The sequence below is a fragment of the Ursus americanus genome, chromosome 4, assembly GCF_024610735.1.
Source record: "Ursus americanus isolate L20-20 chromosome 4, mUrsAme1.1.p, whole genome shotgun sequence".
Taxonomy (NCBI): domain Eukaryota; kingdom Metazoa; phylum Chordata; class Mammalia; order Carnivora; family Ursidae; genus Ursus; species Ursus americanus.
The window spans coordinates 20,494,582-20,517,971 of record NC_142130.1 but is presented as its reverse complement, the minus strand read 5'-3'; the positions used below and the strand labels follow the sequence as shown (position 1 = coordinate 20,517,971).

Below are 23,390 nucleotides of genomic sequence, written 5' to 3'. Positions count from 1 at the left end.
TTTGCAGGGTGCATCAGACGGAGCCGGGAAAAGAAGGCAGGGAGACCTGATTAGGGGCTTCTACACTGGGACAGGTGAAAATGAAGAGGAGGGAGCTAGCTTGATAGCAGGAGGACTGGGTAGAAAGGGATGGACAGAAAGGGGCCAGTGAGGGTCAGGGAGGGGGAGAGTGAGAAACTGATGATGGTATTTGGCTTTAGGAATTGTATTCACAGATCTCACTGCTTGTCTGGGCATGTGGAATTGACCCCTCATTTTGGTTTTGATTGTCCCATCTTGTTTTATTTTGTTATTTTGCCTGGCTCTCCCTTACCAAAAGTATGCTAGGACGGTGGTTTCCATCCTAGCCGCACATTACGGGAATTTTTGGGAGTTGGTTTTTAAGATTTTATTTATTTATTTAAAAAAATTTTTTTTAATTTTAAAAAGATTTTGTTTATTTTTTTGAGAGAGAGCGTGCAAGAGAGTGCATGGGGGTTGAGGGGAGGGCCAGAGGGAGATAAAGAGGGACAGATTCTCTGCTGAGTAGGAAGTTCAATTGGTCTCTTTCCCAGGCTCCATCCCAGGACCTGAGAGCATGACCTGAACTGAAGTCAGATGCTTAACTGACCGAGCCACCCAGGTGCCCCTTATTTATTTGAGAGAGAGTGAGAATACGCAAGCACATGCACAAGCGAGGGGAAGGGCAGAGGGAGAGAGAATCTCAAGAGACTCTGCACTGAGCATGGAGACCAGTGCAGGGCTCGATCCCATGACCGACCTGAGCTGAAACCAAGAGTTGGACACCTAACTGACTGAGCCACCCAGGCACTCCAGGATCACTTGGGGAGTTTTAAAAAAATCCTGATGTCCAGACCAAAACTCAGGCTAATTAAATCAGAACTTTTTCAGGGGGGAACCTAGGCTTCTGTAGTGCTGAAAGCTCTACAAGTGATTCCAGCGTTCCGCCGAGGGTGAGACTCACTGCTAGGGCTGACAGGGAGACACTGTGGGGAAAGGGAAGAGGCATTTGAGGTGTGAGGAAGAAAATGTGGAGTCAGGCTTAGCTTTTGGATAAGAGGCAGTAGTGGGGCATGTGGAGAAGTTGAGAGACAGAGGGAAGGCAGTACCCAAATCTTTTACTTGTTTTCACAGTTCTGTATTTCTTCTCCTTAAATGCAACATAAGCCAAAAATTATATTTCCTGAGCTTCCCTGACTCTGCGATTTCTTTGTGAATTAAATGTAGTACAAAACTCTTGAGTTAGAAATCTTCCCACGTGGATCTCATGGTATTAAAATATATATGGTTATATCATTGCCACATCACCGTTATGTTTCCAGTAACAACTGAGGGCCCACTTTAGCCTATCAGGTACCATCTGCTATGTGTCTGTACTACTAAAGGTTTTCAGAATCTGTCTTATAACAAGAGCAGGATAATCCTAGGAGTCAGTTTCTCAGCGGTATTAGGTAAGATATTGTCATTTAAAACATGTGGCTACTGATTGTAGCCAAAGAGTTTGAAAAGGCGTTAGTAAAACATTCTGAGTAACTGAGAAGATGGTCAGCTATTTTTAGATCACAGTTGTTTTTCTCAAAATCAATATTTGTATAACTAAGTATGTATTTTTATTACTGAATTACTCTATTCAGTTTCTTTGTTTTACTTACAGATCTGAGTTCATTATTTGACAGGGATTGGAGAAAGTACTTTTATTAGATTGTATTTCATAACAGTGGTAATTTTATGATTATTTACTGTTTCTAAAGGGTCTTTTCTATAATGAATCTGATGAAAGGCCTGCTTACGTTTGGTGAATTTTCCTATGTCCATTTTCCTCCCATAAAGCCTGATTAATAGTCTTTGAGATGAGTCATATCCTCATTTGTGATATGCTGTCTGGTAGAATGTTATCTTGGCATTTCTACTTTAGGAAAGGAGGGGAGAAGGACACTGTTATTATTTGCCTTGTGAATTATAATGAGAGCTGCTCCTTTGTATTAAAAAGCTGAATTACGTTATAATTATAACAATTTGTTTATATTTCTTTTTTTTTTTTAAAGATTTTTTATTTATTTATTCGACAGAGACAGAAACAGCCAGTGAGAGAGGGAACACAAGCAGGGGGAGTGGGAGAGGAAGAAGCAGGTTCATAGCGGAGGAGCCTGATGTGGGGCTCGATCCCATAACGCCGGGATCACGCCCTGAGCCGAAGGCAGGCGCTTAACCGCTGTGCCACCCAGGCGCCCCTCGTTTATATTTCTTATTATATGTTATATATTATAAAAATTCATCAGCTTTAGAAATCAGCCCTGCCACAGAAGTAAATTCACTCTGGGCCTCTTACTGTTATGAAGGCTATACGAAAACCTCTGTTTTTAAGTGGCCTTGAATGGCATTAATTGGAAAAGTGCTGCTTTGATTGAGTGGCAAGAATGAGGTCCATTATTTCCTGGACTGGCCAAGGAATTGCTGCCCAGAGTCAGGGAGATGGAACTATTCGTTTGACTTCTAAGGCTAGAGGTTGGGGTGGGGAGTTTTGTGGGCCTGCTGCATTGCCCAAGGTGGGTGGATGTGCTTCAGCCCTCAGGAGGGATGCCTTCAGAGGCCAGAACTTCGACACCCAGCTAAGGCTCAAAATTAGAGAGCACCCCATGGATTTGTTATAAATAAGTGGTGACACTGGTAAGGAAGTCTTATATGCCAAGAGAATTTGAATGAACTATTCCGGAGGGCAGAAAAAACAATTTAATATGCTAGAGTCCTGTCCTTCTCTATGTAAGAGGTAGGAGTCTGACAGCACTTCTCACCAGTAGGATGACCTACTGTGTACGTAATGGCTTTTCTTTGTTCATTTGCTTTAGAATATCTTTACTATCCTGCTTTGTGTCACCTGTCCAGTTCAGATAGGAGCCCACTTTGCCTTTTCTGATTATGTTCAATTTAGGTTTATTTAGACATTCAGAGCACAGCCTCTTGCTTGAATTTATGGGTGCTAATGGTTGTAAATATCTGGAATTTGGTCTTATTCAGCAGTATTATTAATTATAAAGAAGATAATTGCCACAAGCTGAAACAAACAGCCCCATCTCCTATTTATTATATAATGTGGGTTGTTTTGGTGATGGGGTGATCTGAAGAATTGAGATGAAAATTGTAGAAGCTATTGGGTGCAGTATTGAGTTTAAAATGTGAATGTTGCTTTTTAAAAATCAACTCATCATGCCTTCCACCAGTCATTATGTGGTCAATAATGTTTCCTAAGAAGCCACAGGGGGTGTTGACTTTTGCTGTTTATTTTATTTTTTATACTACTTATTGATTTACTAATTATTACATGGTTCTTTACTGTGTATTACTTCCTGTTTTAAGGGGTCCTGAGAATGTTGGGGGAGGGGGAATCAGTTGGTCCATAATACCTTATGAAAGGACTCTAGACATTATTAGCACAAATACCTCTCTGATTGAATAATTTCTACAATTTCACCGGGGTAATAAACATTGAATTAAATTTAGTAATGATGTGCAATCAGTATTATCAGTCAGAATATTCTAGGTTGAAGGTTATTAAACATTATCTGGAAAGGACCAGAGAGTAAATATTTTAGGCTTTGCAGGCCATATGATCTCTACCTCAACTATTGAACTCTGCTTTGTTGCTTAATTGCAAATATAGATAATATATAAACCAAAGAGTGTGGCTGTTTTGCAATAAAACTTTATTTACAAAATGGGTGTGGAGTGGATTTGGCACATGGACTGCCATTTGTTGGCCCCTGGTCTAGTATGATTGTTCTCAGACAATAGCATGCATCAGAATCATTTGGGGGACTTGTTAAAACAGATTGCTGGCCCCACTCCAGGCTTTCTGATTCAGTCAGTTTGGGCGAAGCCAAATAATTTTCATTTCTAATAAGTTCCCAGGAGATGCTGCTGCTGCTGGTCTGAGGACCACACTTTGAGAACTATCCACATTTACAAAGATGGATATTAAGACCAGGTAGAAGAAGAAAACGTGTATAAGTATACATAGCTGGTGAAAAGTAAAGCTTAGGGCTTAGATTTCCTGGCTCTTGGCTCTGTGCTATTTCCAGCGCATCATGAAGTTTTCAGATAATGTTATGGTGGTGATCTCCATGGTGCTAATTTACATATTTATGCTTTTATTTTTTGATTTATAAATCTTTAGACAGTATCTTGTGATTCTTTGCTATGAAAAATGAGTTTTGCATACTATGATGCTTCTCAATCCTTGCTCCCTTTCACCCCCTAATTTTTGTTAGTTACATTATTGTTTTTAGATCATGTAGTGTTTACCGTGATAAATTTTAAGAACACAGTTAACCTCTGTCTGGTCCTCCAGCAACCTTAGATAATATCTGTTGATTTCCTACTGTACATTTCCATCTTTCTTTACTCTCTCTCATCCTTCAAGTTCTTCTACCTATGTACCACTTTCTTTCAGTTGGTAAGACTTATAATATATTTTACATCTTTACTATACATGTTTTTTTTCCTTTGACTATAGGTTGATATAGTCAAACACAGAAATCAGTAAAATGCATTTATTTATGTAATATCATTAGACTCTAGAATGAGAAATGTAGTCCTATGTCATTAAACCTGTCTCACTCAAAGGAGTGCTACACGTGTGCAGGTAAAATGGGTTCTCTTTTGTAAAAATCCATCAGTTGCTCAAAATCATGCCACAATTTAATTCATTTCAGACAGGAAATGACTTTTATTTATATACCTTTTCCCTTGACATTTCTCATTGCCTTTCTTTTTTTTCTTATTTACAGAGTAGCATATATCTATATTGCATTATTAATATCTTGCTGATTCTTTATCATAGAATTTATGTAATACATATATTTTTTTCTTGAAGATGTTTTTTGAGGCCCTCTGGCTTACCCTCATAATTCAGGGTGGCTGCTGTCTGAACCTGCTGCCAGATGTCAACCTGGGATTGCTTTTTATTATATCTCTGGGAAGGTGGTTCCTTCTTTTTCTTTAATTTTTTTTTTTTTTTTTTTACTGAAGTATAGCTGACACACAATGCTATATTAGTTTCAGGTGTACAATATAGTGATTTCATTTTCACTGGAAAACTCTTAAGTTGTTTCTTTTCCAGAAAAGGTGTACGGTAAGTGAATCTCACAAGATCTCTGAAGGTCAGGGATGCCTGGGTGGCTCAGTCAGTTCCATATCTGCCTTCTTTTTTTTTTTTTTTTTAAGATTTTATTTATTTATTTGACAGAGAGAGAGACAGCCAGCGAGAGAGGGAACACAAGCAGGGGGAGTGGGAGAGGAAGAAGCAGGCTCCCCGCAGAAGAGCCTAATGGGGGCCTCGATCCCAGAACGCCGGGATCATGCCCTGAGCCGAAGGCAGCCGCTTAAGGACTGCGCTACCCAGGCGCCCCCCATATCTGCCTTCTGCTCAGGTCATGATCTCAGGGTCCTGGGATCGAGCCCCTGTGCTGGGCTCCCTCCTCAGCCTGGAGTAGGCTTCTCCCTCTCCCTCTCCCGCTCCCTCTCCCTCTGCCCTGTTTGTGCTCTCTCTCTCTTGTGCTGGAACCTGGGGCTCCATCCCACAATCCTGAGATCATGACCTGAGCAGAAACCAAGAGTGGGTTGTGCAACTGACTGAGCCACCCAGGCTCCCCTTGATGCATTGATTTCTAGCAGCCAATGTTATTGATAACAAGGTTGTTCTTTCTGACACCTGAGTCTCATTCCTTTATAGGTAAGCTGTTTCTTTCCGTAAGAATTTTTTTTTCTTTATGTTTTGCAGGTTTGATTTCAAACTTTTTCTTTCATTCTACTGGGCCTTTGAACGGGAGATTCAAGTCTGTTTTAGGTTTAGAAGTTTTTTCTGTGTTTTTTTTTTAATTTATTTTTAATTAAAAAAATTTTTTCCTCCAAGTCTGTTTGTGTGCTTCTTCTAGAACTCAAATTAGAGAGGTATTGTATCTTCCAAATCTCTCTTCTGTGTCTTTAACTTTTCTCTCATATTTTCCATCTCTTATCACTTCCCCCCTCCTTTTTTTTTTTTTAAAGTAGTCTCTATGCCCAACGTGAGGCTGGAACCCACAACCCGGAGATCGAGAGCCACCCACTCCACCAACTCAGCCAGCCAGGCACCCCTTCCCCCATTTTAAATATATATATGAATTGTCTGTTCATACCTTTGGTCTTTTTTCCATCAAGGTTGTTTAATCTTTATCTTCCTCTCCATTTTTAAGACTTCTTTATGGGTTAGGGATATTAGCCCTTTATCTGTGATATATGCTGCATATATTTTCTCTCACCTTTTTATTGTCCTTGCACTTAGCTTGGGATTTTTTTGCCATGCAGAATTTTTATATCATCAAATGTATCAGTGTTTCTTTTATTGCATATGGATTTTGAACCATTGTCAGAAAACTTTCCAATACCTAGATTATAGGGGGAATTCACCCAGGCTTTCTTGTAATACAGTACAATTTCATTGTTTATGGGTAGTTCTGATGCACTTGGTGTTTATTTTTGTGTGTGGTATGAGGTGTAGATAGAGGTTTATCTGTTTGCAAATGGCTATTCAGTTACCCTAACACCACTAATTTTAAGAGTTCATCTTTGCCTCAGTGATTTGGAAATTAATTGTTCTGTCTATTCATAAGTGAATAACACACTACTTTGCTTATTGAGGATGTTTAATATCTGATAGGATTAATTCTCTTTCCCCTCCTGGCCCCTTAAACTTTATTTACTTTTTTCATGTTTTTCTAACTGTTCTTTTTTTTTTTCTTTATATGCATCTAGCTCCATAAAAAAAAAAGCTTGGTCTTTTCATTGGGACTTTGTTAAATTTATAAATTAACTTTTGGAAAAGTGACATATTTATGGTGTTGAAATAATCTCATCAAAAAGATGAAAAGTCTTTCTGATTGTTAAAATCACTTTTGTGTCTTTCAGGAGTGTTTAAAATTTTCGTGACAGTTTTGTACCTTTATTGTTAAGTTTATTACTAAGTATTTTATCATTTCTTGCTCTTGTGAATGAGATCTCTCTACCATTGTATCTGTTAACTGGTAATTTTATTTTCTTATTGTTTTTATTAGGTTTAAGTATCAATGTCATTCTTGCTTCATAAATAGTATTTTGAAGTTTTCTTTCAGTTTTTAAGCTCTTTGTGTGTGTGTGTGTGTGTGTGGCATGGGACTTTATGGTCATTGATAATTTGAATTCCCCTCTGAAATTTTCTTGGTGAATCTTAGCCTTGATAACTTTCTCTATCTCCTCTATGGAAATTGGCTTGTTTAAACATATTTCTAATGACATCAATTTTGGTAAATTATATTTTCCTAGGAAATTATTCATGCCTTGGTTTCTGAGTTTATTTGCATAGAAGTATGCAAAATAGTTTCTTGGAAATTTAAGGTTTCCTGTGTTTCAGTGGTTATTTTCCTTTTGCTATTTCTTAGTTTGTATACCTGTGCTTTGTCCTTTTCTCCCCTTGATTAAGTTAGCTAAGAGGTTTCTTTATTTTGTTAATTAAAAAAATAGGATTCTCATTTATTAATTAGAGCTATTGCATTCTTTTTCTCTACTTTATTCATTCTGTTTTTATCTTTTTTTTTCATTCTGCCTTTATCTTTAATATGTTTTTCCTTGTGCTTTCTTTTGGTTTTTCTTTATTTTTTTTCTCATTTTTGAGTTGGAAAGTAAATTTATTTTCATTTTTTCATTTTATTGATATGTGTTTAAGGTTTTGAATTTTCTCTGATTACCACTTTAAATGTATTCCATAGACTCTGATATGTAATATTTTTATTATCATTATATTTTAGAAATTATGTAATTACATTTTACATTTCCCCCTACTGAAGAGTTGTTTAATAGAAGGTTTTAAAATTTTCAGGTTTTTTTCTTTCTTTCTTTTTTTTTTTTTTGTGGTCCTATATCATGACCATTTTTTGTGGATGTTTCATGTGTGCTTTAGAAGGTGATGAATCCTCTAATATCAGGATGTAAAGTTCAACACATATCCATAGTTCTTCCTTATTGATTATGTTGGTTAGGTCTTTTATAACCTTATCGACATGCTGTCTGTTTATTCTGTCTCGTGCTGAAACTGGTGTATTAAAACCTCCTATGTAAAATGTATCCTCGGGGCGCCTGGGTGGCATAGCGGTTAAGCGTCTGCCTTCGGCTCAGGGCGTGATCCTGGTGTTATGGGATCGAGCCCCACGTCAGGCTCCTCCACTATGAGCCTGCTTCTTCCTCTCCCACTCCCCCTGCTTGTGTTCCCTCTCTCGCTGGCTCTCTATCTCTGTCTAATAAATAAATAAATAAATAAAATCTTTAAAAAAAATGTATCCTCATCTTCTTGTATCTCCTATAGTTTCTGCCTTAAAAAGCTGGCTGTTAGGTTATTAGGAGCATACCTATCATATTTTCATTGTGAATTGTGACTTTTAGCATTAAAAAGTGTTCCTGATTATGTTTAATGCTTTTGAATTCTATTTTGAGCTCAAGACTGAAACCCCTTGCTTTTGTTTCCATTTACCTAGTGTACTTTTTAAAAAAAGATTTATTTATTTATCTGAGAGAGAGAGAGAGCAAGAGAGCGAGCACACAAGCAGAAGGGGCAGAGGGAGAGAGAGAATCTCAAGTAGACTCCACCCTGAGTGTGGAGCCCCATGTGAGGCTTAATCTCATGACCCTGAGATCATGACCTGAGCTGAAAGCAAGAGTCGGATGTTTAACCAATTGAGCCACCCTAGTGGCTAGCCATCCCAGCCTAGTATTCTTTTGCCAATTCCTTTATTTTTAGCCTTTCTAACTTTGTTCTAGATCTTTTTCTTAGATACAGTATATCGTTGGGTCTTAACTTTGTGAGTCAAATTGAAAATCTTTTTCTTATATTAGGTGAATTAAGCCCATTTATGTATATTGATATGATTGATATATTCGTTCTTCATTTCATCATTATTTTATAACTACTATAACTAATATAAATGTATTATATTTATTGTATTTTTCTAGTGATAGGTTTTCTTTGCTTTTTTTATTTTTAACTTCTTTTGGTATTTAGGAAGATTTGTGATTTTTGTCCTTGTATTTATGTCTTTTTAAATGTTCTTAGTCTCTGTTTTTAAATATAACCTTTTCCTATCTGGTTTTTCAGTTTTCAGTAATATCCTTTGACTTCCGTCTGCTGCCTACACAACAGTATTTATTCAGTATTTTATTCTTTTTTCTTGCCCTCTCCTTTTTCTTTCCACCTTTTAGCTTGCCTTATTTCTGTGTATTATTCGTATGTTTAACATTAGAACTACTATTAAATATATTAAATTAATCCTTTTCCTGAACTTTCCCCAAGTTATCTCTTGATTCAATGAAAGTCATTCTTTCCTAGTTTCTCCCAGATTTGCCTTTCCAAGACTGCCTCTTTGAGTCCTTCTTTAATTAGTACCCTAATGTACTAGGACTCTCTTTTTAGTATCTTTGTACTTAGGGTGTACTTTTTTCCCCCTGGGAGTTGTTTCATATCAATCTCCTCATCTCTTGACACTCCCTATGTATTAACCAGGGTTCTCCAGAGAAAGAACTAATAGGATATATATATATATAAAATATAATGATTTATATATATATAAATATCACTAATAGGATATGTATATATTTATCTGGTAAATTTTATGTGTCAATTTGACTGGACTGAGGGTTGCCCAGATAGCTAGTAAAACATTATTTCTGAGTGTGTCTGTGAAGGTGTTTCTTGAAGAGAGTAACATTTGGATTCATGAACTAAGTAAAACAGATTGCCCTCCCCAATGTGGATGGGCATCATGCAAACTATTCAGTGCCCAAATTTAACAGAAAGGCAGAGGAAAGGTGAGTTCTCTCTCTGCTTGAGCTGAGACATTCATCTTCTCTTGACCTTGAACATTGGTGCTTCTGGTTCTTGGGCTTTTGGACTTAAATCAGGATTTAGAACATTTGCCCCTGCATTCTCCAGCCTTGGACTTGGACAGAGTGACATCTCCAGCTTTCAATGGTTCTCCAGCTTGCATTTGGCAGATTGTGAAACTTCTTGGTCTTATAAATGCATGAGCCAATTCCTATAATAAATCTCCTCTTTTATATATCTATATATACCTTATTGGTTCTTTTCTCTGGAGATCTCGGATATATACGTAAAGAGATTTATTATAAGAGGTTGACTTATGTGCTTATGGAGACTGGGAAGTCCCACAGGAAAGTTCAGGAAAGCCAGTCATGTAGTTCAGAGGCCTGAAAGCCAGAAAGCCAATGTTGTAGATTACAGTCCAAGTCTGAAGGCCAGGAGCACTGAGTGTAGGAGATCAATGTCCCAGCTCAGCAGTCAGACAAAGAGAGAGTGAATCCTCCCTTCTTCCACATTTTTATTCTATTTAGGCCCTCATAGAGTGGATTGAATCATGTCCACTCACATTGGGGAGTCAGTTGCTTTCCTTTACCAGTTAAAATGCTAATCTCTTCTGGAAACACCCTCACAGGTGCACCTGGAAATAATGTTTAACCAGATATTTGGACATTCTGTGATCCAGTCCAGTTGACACATAAAATCAACTATTATACGCTAGCTCTCTGCATAGGCTTGTAGTAGGAGCTCAAGAAAGAGCTCTGCTGGAAATTGTTGTCTGTTTTTTAAAAAATCTATTTACAAGTAACTTGAAGTTTGTAGTGTTCTCTGTCTTCTAGTTATGCTCAAGGCATTAAATTTGTGTGGCTCTATATATTCTTTTTGTTGATCTGTATGACTTTTAGAAGATGTGTAAAGATTCAGATTTTGCTCAATAATCCAAAAGAAGTTCTTGTCTTTATCATTTTTGATAAATTTTCAACTTCAAGTTACTAATTTTATCATTGGCCATGTCCTTTTTTGTAAACTCTAATGTAAGTTTTTAGATACTAGTGTCATCTTAGTCTAGGATGTTAAAACAAAGTAGTATGGACTGAGTGTTTTATAAACAACAGAAATCTGTTTTTCATAATTCTGGAGGCAAGCAGTCCGGGGTCAGGGTAGCAAAATGGTCAGGTTCTGGTGAGGATCCTCTTCTGGGTTGCAGACTACCAACTTGTATCCTTGCACAGTAGGAAGAGGGCAAAAGAGCTCTGTGGGATCTCTTTTAGAGGAGCCCTAATCCCATTCATTAAGGCTCTGCCCTTATGACTTACCTCCCAAAAGCCCTATTTCCTAATACCATCACATCAAGGGCTAGGATTTCAATAAATGAATTTGGAGGGAGGGGCACACAAACATTCGGGCCATAATTGGCATCACTATTTCTTATCTTTCATTACTTTCTTTTCATAGCTGGCTGTGTTTATATTATGGATGCAGTAGCCTTTCAACTATCTGAGATTACTAATTAGAAAATATAAAAAAGTTCTTTTCTGTTTTTTTAATTATTTCTGTTTCTACATTGGTAGTTCTATTTATTTGCCTCAATCTTTCTCTTCAATGCTTTGGTTTTATTCATTTCAGAAGGCCTTTGGTTGCCTTTCCTTATTTATGAACGGAAATTTATATTATTAATATAATTGTCTGGCTTGTGTTTCTTTTGCATTTGGGTAGGGCCGTTTAACCAAAGTCCCTGTACTTGATGGGAGGAGAGTAAGGCCACAGTGGGCGGGGTGGGGGGGTGCTGGAGGGGGAGGCTATAAACAGATTTCCCTTTAGGATGCTTGGCTAGGTAGCAGGTAGGCTTTATTTATCATAATAAAGAGGATTTGGTCCTGGAGGCAGAGTGTCTTAGTTAATTCACTTCTAGAAAGACCTCCTGGCCATATTCTTCTGAGTCTTGGTTTCTTCAAGCTCTGCTCTGCTTTCTCCCCAGCTTCAAAACTCACAATCTAGGCTCTCAGGCAAATACAACTTGTAAAGGAAGGTGTTCTCAAGGCTGCAGAACAACCCACTGCTCTCTATTCACAACTTCCAAACAACTCCAAGGTTGGCCTATATAAAGGACATCACCTAGAAGCTTGTTGGAAAGCAGAACCTGGGGCATCACCCCAGACTTCTTGAGTCAGAATTGGTATATTAAGAAGATTCTCAGGTGATTGGTGAGGACATTAAAGTTTGAGATACATTGTTATACATGACGCTAATTAATTACTCTGCCTTTCCTGCTATCTGACCCCATCTCCTTCAAGACTGGGACTGTCCTGGCGCCAGATGAAGAAGCTTTTAAGCTTTTTTCCCCCTCTATCTTCAGCATTATTAGGAAGAGGAATTCAATCATATCCACAATCCCAAAAAGATCTCATTCTTTTCTAGCGACATTATCTATCTTTGCTTCCTGCACAGAATATCCTAGTTTTTTCATTTTCAAATGTTTAATGTGTATTCTAGAAATGAATATTATTTAAAGAAAGTTGTGGCCTAGTGTTTCTGTGGAGGAGGTGGAGTCCATAAGACTATCTAGGAGCATTTTATGCAATTTATGCAAATACTTTAAACAATTGCATCATCTTATATCATGATGTACAGTAGACAAACCCAGCAATGTACTTTGTTCATATATTTACTCATTCACGGTGGACTTTCAGGCTTACAGAGACTTTATTATTGATCATTAACATACCTATGTCTTTTCCCATTAAAAAAAGAGTGGTGGCAGGAATGGAGTTTGAAATATGGAAGCTATCTAGGAAAGGGGGTGCCTAGGTGGCTCAGTCCATTTGGCGTCTGACTTTTGGTCTTGGCTCAGGTCATGATCTTGGGGTCTTGAGATCGAGCCCTGTGTCAGGGTCCACACTCAGTGCAAAATCTGCTTGAGATTCTTTCCTCCTCCCCCCTTCCCTCTTCCCCCCTGCTCCCCCGACCCCGCTTGCTCTCTCTTTCTCAAATAAATAAATAAATAAATAAATAAATAAAATCTTAAAAAAAAAAAAAGGAAGCTATATAGGAAGGAATATTTGAATGTAGAGAAAGGCCACCACATTCTATGAGCAGCGTGGCAGAGAATTTGGTTGGCTTAGAGGCAGTGGATGCCCTGTAACTGGATGCATCTGATAGAGCTGGATGGGCATCTTGCGGGGATGTGCAAAGGGATTCCTTCATTGTTAAAGACCTGAATGAAGTCATTGACCATGTTTTTTACTACTATAAAGAGGAAGTGTCCTCTAAGTATTGTCTAGTCTATGAATCAGTAGAGCTGATTCTTAAAGTTTCAGCTTTCTATAATTCTAGATTTTTTTAAATTCAGAAATAACCCAAGAGCTTTTGGGTTTTTAAAATAAATCTTTAAAATTTTTATATAAATTATAGAAAATTGAAATTTCTGTCATTAAGCTGCAATGATTATCAATGCATGAACAGTTGTGTTTCATCCATATCTCTACCCATATTCCCTCCCACCATCATCTTGAAGCAGATATTATATCACTTCATCTGTGTTTCACTATGCTTTTCTTTTTAAATTAAAACAAATTTTTTCTTAATTAAAAAAATGTTATTTTCTTTTTTGGAGAAGGGGACTAGGAAGGGGCAGAGGGTGAGAGAGAGAGAGAGAGAGAATCTTAAGCAGGCTCCATGCCCAGCTCAGAGCCCAACTTGGGGCTCAATCTCACAAACCTGAGATCATGACCTGAGCTGAAATCAAGAGCCAGACACTTAACCTGAGCCACCTAGGCGCGCCTCAGTATGCATTTCTAAAAGACTCTTTAAAACATAATACCACCATCATGTCACATCACATCACATCACATCACATCACATCACATCACATCACATCATGAAATATACCTTAATATCACCAAATAATTTGGTCAGTTTTTATATTTCTCTATCTTTTTTTTCTTTTAACTTTGAATTAAGATCCAAAAGGGAGTCGTGTGAGTACATTGCCATTTGTTGCTCTATAGATTCTCCCACCTTCTCTCACCCAAGAGCCTTTAATGTTCTTCATGCACTGTTGTTTACTGGCTTTCCTGTGCAGCACTAGCGTGTCTGACTGTCTTCATTGATTTGGGTGGGGAATTGGCATTATCGTCAAAGGAGTACTAGCGCGATAGCCTCTAGTCCTTTTTATTTTTATTTTTAATTTATTTACTCATTTATGTAAAAAATTTTGATTCCAGTATATTTTCAGGTGTACAATACAGTAATTTAACAATTCCATACTTTATCAGTGCTCATCATGGTAAGTGTGCTCTTAATCCCCTTGACTTATTTCACCCCTCCACCTACCTTCCCTCTGGTAACCATCAGTTTATTTTCTATAGTTAAGAATCTGTTTTTTGGTTTGTCTCTTTTTTATCTTTGTTTGTTTTGTTTCTTAAATTCTACAAATGAGTGAAATCACATGGTATCTAACTTTATACCCTCCAAGTCCATCCATGTTGTTGCAAGTGGCAAGATTTCATTCTTTTTTATAGCTGGGTAATATTCCATTGTATATAGATACCACCTCCTCTTTATCCATTCATCTGTCAATGGACACTTGGGCTGCTTCCATAATTTGGCTATTGTAAGTAATGCTGCAATAAACATAGGCATGCATATATCTTTTCAAATTAGTATTTTCATATACTTTGGGTAAATACTCAGTAGTGGAATTACTAGGTCACATGGTAATTCTATTTTTAATTTATTGAGAGACCTCCATACTGTTTTCCACAGTGGCTGCACCAGTCTGCCTTCCCACCAACAGTGCACAAGGGTTCCTTTTTCTCCACATCCTCACCAACACTGGTTGTCTCTTGTGTTTTTGGTATTAGCCATTATGACAGGTGTGAGATGCTATCTCATTGTGGTTTTGATTTGCATTTCCCTGCTGATGAGTGATGTGGAACATCTTTTCATATGTCTGTTTGCCATCTGTATGTCTTCTTTGGAGGAGGGTCTGTTCATGTCTTCTGCCTATTTTTTAATTGGATTATTTGTGGGGTTTTTTTTGGTGTTGAGTTGTATAAGTTCTTTATATATTTTGGGTATTAAGCCCTTACTGGCTATATCATTTGCAAATATCTTCTGCCATTCAGTAGGCTGTCTTTTAGTTTTGTTGATAGTGTCCTCTGCTGTGCAGAAGTTTTTTATTTTGAGGTCATCCCAATAGTTTAATTTTGCTTTAGTTTCCTTTGCCTCAGGACACATTTCTAGAAAAACGTTTCTATGGCTGGTGTGAAAGAAATTACTGCCTATGTTTTCTTCCAGGAATTTTATGGGTTCTGATCTCACATTTAGGTCTTTCATCCATTTGGAGTTTATTTTTGTGTATGGTGTAAGACAGTGGCCCAGTTTCATTCTTTTGCGTGTAGCTGTCCAGTTTTCCCAGCACCCTTTGTTGAAAAGACTTTTTTCCCTTTGTATATTCTTGCCTTCTTTGTCATGGTTTAATTGACTGTATCATTGTAGGTTTATTTCTGGACTCTCTGTTCTGTTCTATTGCTCTATGTGTCTGTTTTTGTGTCAGTACCATAGTGTTTTGATTACTATAGCTTTGTAGTATATCTGGAAATCTGGGCTTGTGATACCTCTAGCTTTGTTCTTCTTTCTCAAGATCGCTCTGACTATTCAAGGTGTTTTGTGGTTCCATAAAATTTTAGGGTTATTGTTCTAGTTCTGTGAAAAATGTTATTGGTATTTTGATAGGGACTGCATTAACTGTGTGGATTGCTTTGGGTAGCATGGACATTTTAACAATAATTGGTTTTTCCAATCCATGAGCATGGAATATCTTCCCATTCATTCGTGTCACTTTCAATTTCTTTCATCAGTGTCTTAGTTTTCAGAGTACAGGTCTTTCACCTCCTTGGTTAAGTTTGTTCCTAGGTATTTAATTATTTCTGGTACAATTGTAAATGGGATTGCTTTCTTAGTTTCTTGTTCTGCTACTTCATTAGAAGTATGTAAAAATGCAACAAATTTTGGGTATTGATTCTGTATCCCGTGGCTTTATTGAATCAGTTCTAGTATTTTTGGTGGGGACTTTAGGGTTTTCTATATATAGTATTATGGCATCTGCAAAGTGAAAGTTTTACTTTTTCCTTATGAATTTGGAAGTCTTTTATTTCCTTTTGTTGTCCAGTTTCTGTGGGTAGGACTTCCAGTACTATGTTGAATAAAAGTGGTGAGAGAGGACATCCTTGCCTTGTTCCTAATCTTAAAGGATAATCTGTCAGTTTTTCCCCATTGAGTATGATGTTGGCTATGGGTTTTTCATATATGGCCTTATTTTGTTGAGATACGTTCCCTCAAAACCCATATTGCTAAAAGTTTTTATCATGAATGGATGTTGTACTCTAATGCTTTTTCTGCATCTATTGAAGTGATCATATGGTTTTTATCTTTTCTCTTATTAATGTGATGTATCATGTTGATTGATTTGGAAATATTGAACCATGCTTGCATCCCAGGAATAAATCCCATTTGAATATGGTGAATGATTTTTTTAAATGTATTGTTGGATTTAGTTTGCTAATATTTTGTTTAGGAATTTTGCATCTCTGTTCATTGGAGATATTGGCCTGGAGCTCTCTTTTGTTGTAGAGTCTTTACCTGGTTTTTGTATCATGGTAATGCTGGCCTTACAAAATGAATTTGGAAGCTTTCCTTCCCCCTCTAATTTTTGGAATAGCTATTAGCTCTTCTTTAAATATTTGTAGATATGACCTGTGAAACCATCTGGTCCTGCACTCTTGCTTGGTTTTTTGATTACTGATGCAATTTAATTGCTGGCAATCAGTCTGTTCAAATTTTCTATTTCTTCTTGACTCAGTTGTGGGAGGTTATATGTTTCTAGGAATTTATCCACTTTTTTTAGGTTGTCCAATTTTTTAGCATACAATTTTTCATAATATTGTCTTATAATTCTTTGTATTTCTGTGGTATTGGTTCATATTTCTCTTCTTTTATTTCTAATTTTGTTTATTTGAGTCCTCTCTTCTTTTTTTCTTTTTTAATGAGGCTGGCTAAAGGTTGGTTAATTGTGTTGATCTTTCTTTTTTTTTTAACGGTTTATTTATTTGAGAGAGAGAGAGAACAAGTACAGGAGGGGGAAGAGGCAGTGGGAGAGGGAGAGAGTCTTTTTTAAGCAGACTCCATGTTGAACCCAGAGCCCGACACGGGGCTTGATTTCACAACCCTGAGATCGTGATCTGAGCTGAAACCGAGTTGGAAGCTCAACCCACTGTGCCACCCAGGTGCCCCTATTGTTCTTTTCAAAGAAACGACTCCTGGTTTTATTGATTTGTCCTATTGTTTGTTTGTTTGTTTGTTTTTTTAGTTCCTATTTCATTTATTTCTGCACTCATCTTTATTATCTTCTTTTTTCTTTTGGTTTTGGGTTTTGTTTGTTCTTTTTCTAAATCCTTTAGGTGAAAGGTTACGTTGTTTGAGATTTTTCTTGCTTCTTGAGGTAGGTCTGTATTGCTATAAACTTTCCTCTTGGAACCACTTTTGCTGCATCCCAAAGTTTTTGAACCATTGTATTTTCATTTTCATTTTCATTTGTCTTCACTTATTTTTCAATTTCCTCTTTAATTTCTTGGTTGACCCATTCATTGTTTAGTAGCATGCTATTTAACCTCCATGTATTTGAGTTCTTTCCAGATCCTTTCTTTTTTTTTTTTTTTTAAGATTTTATTTATTAATTTGACATAGAGAGACAGCCAGCAAGAGAGGGAACACAAGCAGGGAGAGTGGGAGAGGACGAAGCAGGCTCCTAGCGGAGGAGCCTGACGCGGGGCTTGATCCCAGAGCGCTGGGATCACGCCCTGAGCCAAAGGCAGACGCTTAATGATGCGCCACTCAGGCGCCCCTTTCCAGATCCTTTCTTGTAGTTGATTTTTAGTTTCATAGCATTGTGGTCAGAAAACATGCATGGTATGACTTCAGTTGTTTTGAATTTGTTGAGACTTGTTTTGTGGCCTATATGTGATCTATTCTGGGAAATGTATCTATTCCGGGAAATGTACCATGTGCACTTGAAAAGGATGTGAATTCAGCTATTTTAGGATAGAATGTCCTGAATTTATCTGTTAAATTCATCTGGTCCTATGTGTCATTCAAAAGCACTGTTTCCTTGTTGATTTTTTGTGTAGACAATCTATCCATTGATGTAAGTGGGATCATTAAAGTCCCCTACTATTATTGTATTCATATCAGTTACTTCCTTTATGTTTGTTATTAGCTGCTTTTTGTATTTGGGTGTTCCCATGTTGAGTGTTTAAATATTTATAATAGTTATGTCTTCTTGTTGGACTATTTCCCTTATGATCATAAAGTGTCCTTCTTTGTCTCTTATTACAGTCTTTGTTTTAAAGTCTATGGTACTCCAGCTTTCTTTTCAATTCTATTTGAATGATAAATACTTTTCCATCTCTTCACTTTTCAATCTACATGTGTCGTTAGGTATAAAATGAATCTCTTATAGGCGGCATATAGATGTGTCTTGCTTTTTTATCCATTCAGTCACCCTATGTCTTTTGACTGGAGCATTTAATCCATTTACGTTCAAAATAATTATCGATAGGTGTGTACTTATTTCCATTTTGTTACTTGTTTTATGGTTGTTTTTGTAGTTCTTCTCCATTCCCTTCTTCTCTTGCTCTCTTACCTCACAGTTTCCTGGCTTTCTTTAGTGATATACACAGATTCCTTTCTCTTTATTTATGATTTTTGATTTGTGGTTACCGTTAGGTTTTATATAACATCTTATGCATGTAACAGTCTATATTAAATTGATGGCCACTTAAATTTGAACCCATTCTTTCCTCCTCCCCTTCCCCCATGTTTTAGGTATAAGGTGTCATACTTTATATTCTTTTATTTTGTGAATCCCTTGACAGATTTTTATAGATATACTTAATTTTAGTACTTTTGTGCTTCCTCCTTATCTTATTCCTACTTACGATCTTTCCTTTCCACTCAAAGGGTCCCTCTTAATATTTATTGTAGGGCCGGTTTAGTGGTGATGAATTCCTTTGACTTTTGTTCATCTGGGAAACTATCTCTCCTTCTATTTTGAATGATAGACTTCCTGGATAAAGTATTCTTGGCTGCAGGTGTTTTTCTTTCAGCACTTTGAATATATCATGCCACTCCCTTCTGGCCTGCCATTTCTGCTGAAAAATCAGTTGATAGTCTTATGGAGTTCTTCTTATATCTAACTGCTGCTCTTAAAATTCTCTCTTCCTCACTACATTTTGCTATTTTAATTACTATATGTCTGTGTATGGATTTCCTTGGGTTGATTTTGTTGGGAGATCTCTGTGCCTCTTAGATCTGGATTTCTGTGTTCTTCCCATATTTGGGAAGTTTTCAGCTATTATTTCTTCAAATAAATTTTCTGTCCCCTTTTTTCTGTCTTCTTCTGGGATCCCTATAACACAGATGTTATTATGCTTGATGATGTCGTCAAGTTCCTTAAGTCTATTTTTATTATTATTTTTTTCTCTCACCTGTCCAGTTTGATTGCTTTCCATTCCTCTGTCCTCCAGGTGGCTGATCCATTCTTCTGCTTCCTCTGGTCTATAATATATTCCATCCAGTGTATTTTTAATTTCAATTATTGAGCTTTTCATCTCTGATTGGTTCTTTTTAATGTTCTTTGTCTCTTTGTTAAGGGTCTCACTGAAGTCTTCCACTCTTAAATCCAGTGAGTAACTTTACAGCCATTACTTTAAATTCTCTATCAGTCTGATGTGGGTGTTGTCTAGTTGTATCTGTGAGACAAGGTGAGATTAGGGTCCTCTTACTCCAGCATCCTCCAGCATCTTCTCTAGTCCATTTTAAAGGAAGACCTTAGTTTTCCTACAGAGAAAATGGGAAGCAAGTTTCTACTCTTGATGAGGCATCAAAGAATATAGCAAAAGATGAGGTAAGGAGAGTTTCCAGGTTTGAGGAGAGAGGGAAGATATGATAAAGATTCTGAGATATTCAAGAGATCAAACTAAAATGTCCCCTATGTGTTCCATTCTTAATTTGAGATTACCTCATAATCTCTTTCAAACTCTAAAAATTATCCACTGAATTTGTACATCCATGGTCCCGGGGACTTGATGTCATTATACAGAATTAGAGTCATAGGATGTTAGAGTTGGATGAAGTACTTGAGATGAGCTTGTGTCAGCCCACCATTTTACAGATGAAGATGCCAAGAGAATGCTGTGAGACTAAAAGCATTATGAATTCTTTACTTCTGAACTCTAATAATATTTTTTAAAAAATAGGTTAATCATTCTACCTCCTATATTAGGAACAACTTTGAGGACTGCCATTCAAAACAGAATTCCTAAAAGTATTAAAGATCACAGAGTAACTATCAACAGATATAAATGATGCTAAAAAGTAGTTTGATTTTCTCCAGTAAGAAGCCCCATAGGCAGTATGCCAGTAGACAATCATATGGTTTGAATTAGGCATTTGAGTTGGGGTTACCAAGTTATCTTGTTTTTTCTGAGACTGTCCATGTTTTAGCACTGAAAGTCCTGTGTCCCAGGAAACTGTTCAGTCCTGGACCAACTGGGATAGTTGGTCACCCTATATTTGACTCAGTTCTTATGGCAATACAGGGAAATTTCAGTTAATTAAAATATTTTTCATAACTAGCTTACTGAAAAAGGCAAATCATAGGAAAATATATAACATCAGAGCCTAATTAAGGAAATAAATACTACATCCACCACAAAACTGCCCCAGTATTTTGGGGTCACACCACATTTACCTTTATCATGTATACTTCTATATTTATACTTAGTCATATTTAAAATGCCATGTTTGACTCATTAAAAATTCAGTTATATTTGTTACAGAGGAGTTACTAAGATTGGAAAATGAAGAACTATAGTGTTTAAACATTTTCCATACCAAGAGGGTATGAATTTTGTGGCATGAGCATTGGTTTCAGAGTCTGAAGACTGAATTTTAACTGTGCACATGATATATGACTTTGGGCAAGTCATGATTACTTTTTAAACATCTTTGAGGATTAATTTCCTCATCTATAAAGTACAACTGTTATCAGCAACCTGGTTTTGAGAGTGGTCATGAGGATTATATTAAATAGCATTTATTTGGGTATCTAGCACATCAGAGGACCTTAGTGTTAAAAAGAGCAATAGGGGTTAAAATAGCCAAGTGTTGCTTAAAGAAATACACTGTCCAGAAACCCCATTTCCTGTGCATTTGATTTAGTTGAGGTTTTCATGCTTTTGTTGAACCGGATAGAGTGGGAAAAAAAAAATAATGCCACAGTAGTTGATATGACTGCATATTGTTTAAAATATTTATCTTTCCATACCAAGATAAACTGTATGATTTTGACTTTATTCAAAATCATTGTCATGATTTATTATCTCTCCTTTCTGAACTGAGGTCTGTACACAGCTGTGTCAGGAGACACAGCCCTTTATGTACACAGGTATTTTCCCAGGAGATCCCACCCTGTTTGACCAGATGCTCTGGCCCTGGGACTTGAGCCTGTTGTGAGGGGCATATGCCCTCAGTTGGCTGGGGAGGCCATCCAGGCATCAGCTGCTTATTTCGTAGATGAAAGAACAGCCTGTGTTTATGTGCTATATGTATTTGTTGAGCCTTTCCCAACTCCACCTGGCTTGAGAGCCCTAGATGTTCTCTTAGAACATTATTACTCAATGATTATTTGGTTTAAAGAAAAAAGAAAAGAAAAACATTAGTGACAGAAAAATATACAAAACAAAACTGCCACAGGATGAAAGCAGATCATCTGTGAGAAAAAATTGAAGGGGGGCAGTGGGATGGGATTAAGAGCATGAACATTGGTATCAGAGAGCTCGGGGTTTGAAATCCATTGTTACTAGTGTGATATCAGGCAAGTTATTTTATTTCCATCAGCCTTTGTTTCCCCTTCTGTAAAGTGGAGATAACAATATTTATTGTATAAGGTTAAGTAAAATTAAAAAATAAATGTGCCTCTATGGAACATAAGAACTAGGATGATCGGTTGGGGAACAAAGGGATAAAGAAAGGGGGGGTAATCAGAAGGGGGAATGAAGCATGAGAGACTATGGACTATGAGAAACAAACTGAGGGCTTCAGAGGGGAGGGGGTGGGGGAATGGGATAGACCGGTGATGGGTAGTAAGGAGGGCACGTATTGCATGGTGCACTGGGTGTTATACGCAACTAATGAATCATCGAACTTTGCATCAGAAACCAGGGATGTACTGTATGGTGACTAACATAATATAATAAAAAATCATTAAAAAAAATAAATGTGCCTGACACATAATAGGAGCTCAATATACAGTGGCTATCATTATCTAAAATTATTATTTTTGTTATTAACATCAGTTTGTTTTTGCTCTACTACAGAGCAGTTTTGGTCATTCTTCTGTCCTCTTTGATCAGTGCTGGACACATGTTGGGAACTTGATAAGGATGGATCTTTGTTCTTAAATTTTGTGATATTTTTCCTTTCTCACACCTTAAATTTATTTAATTCTTTGGTTTTTTTAAACTGAGTTATAATTTACATGTAGTAAAGTACATAAATCTCTACTGTATAGCTCAACGAATATTTGCCTGGTTACATACCATGTAAAAACCAGCAAAATCAGGGTGTAAAATATTCCTATGAAGGGTCTTTTCTGCTTCTTCCCCACCAATATCTGCAGGCTTAGGTCTTCACTTCTTTACCTCCCTCCCCCAAGAAAACCACTATTCTTACTTTTACCACCACTGATTAGAAAGGTTGCACAGTATTTTGAAGCTGAGCAATCATCTCTAAATAATCTATGGACCAAAGAATAAATCACAAAGGAAATAGAACATTTTAAACTGAATAATAACAGTATATCAAAATTTAAGTGATATATATATCACTATAAATACTTTTATTAGAAGAGAGGAAGGTTTAAAATCAATGATCTGATCTTCTACTTTAAGAAGTTCAAAAAAGACACTTGCAATTAAACCCAAAGAATAGAGAAGGATGGAAATTGTGAAAGAAAAAAAAAAGGTAAATGAAACAGAAAACAGAAGAATAATAGAGTTCCATTTTAATTCCACAGTGATCAGAAATACACCCTGAATGATTGCAATCATTTAAAATTTGTTGACATTTGCTTTATGGGCTAGAATAGTGGACTCTTTTGATAAATGTCCTTTGTACATTTGAAAAGAATGGGTGTTCTGCAGTTGTTGAATGTCAGGTTCTTCAAAGTCAAGTCTATGTCCTTACTGGTTTTTAGTTACTAGGAGAGAAGTTTCTAACTTTGTGGATTTATCTATTTTTCTTTTAGTCCTATCCGTTTTTTTTTAAAGGTTTTATTTATTTATTTTTGAGAGAGGGAGAGCACGAGTGGGGGAGGGGGCAGAGACAGAAGAGACGCCCTGCTGAGCAGGGACCATGATGTGATGCGGGACTCGATCCCAGGATGCTGGGATCATGA

The 23,390-nt window shown here is 36.9% G+C and overlaps 1 protein-coding gene across 8 annotated transcripts in view; it reads left to right on the top strand.

The window, feature by feature from the left end:
* MCF2L2 (MCF.2 cell line derived transforming sequence-like 2) overlaps window positions 1–23,390 on the top strand; it is a 248,979-nt gene that overhangs the window by 43,873 nt on the left and 181,716 nt on the right. The window lies entirely within an intron of this gene.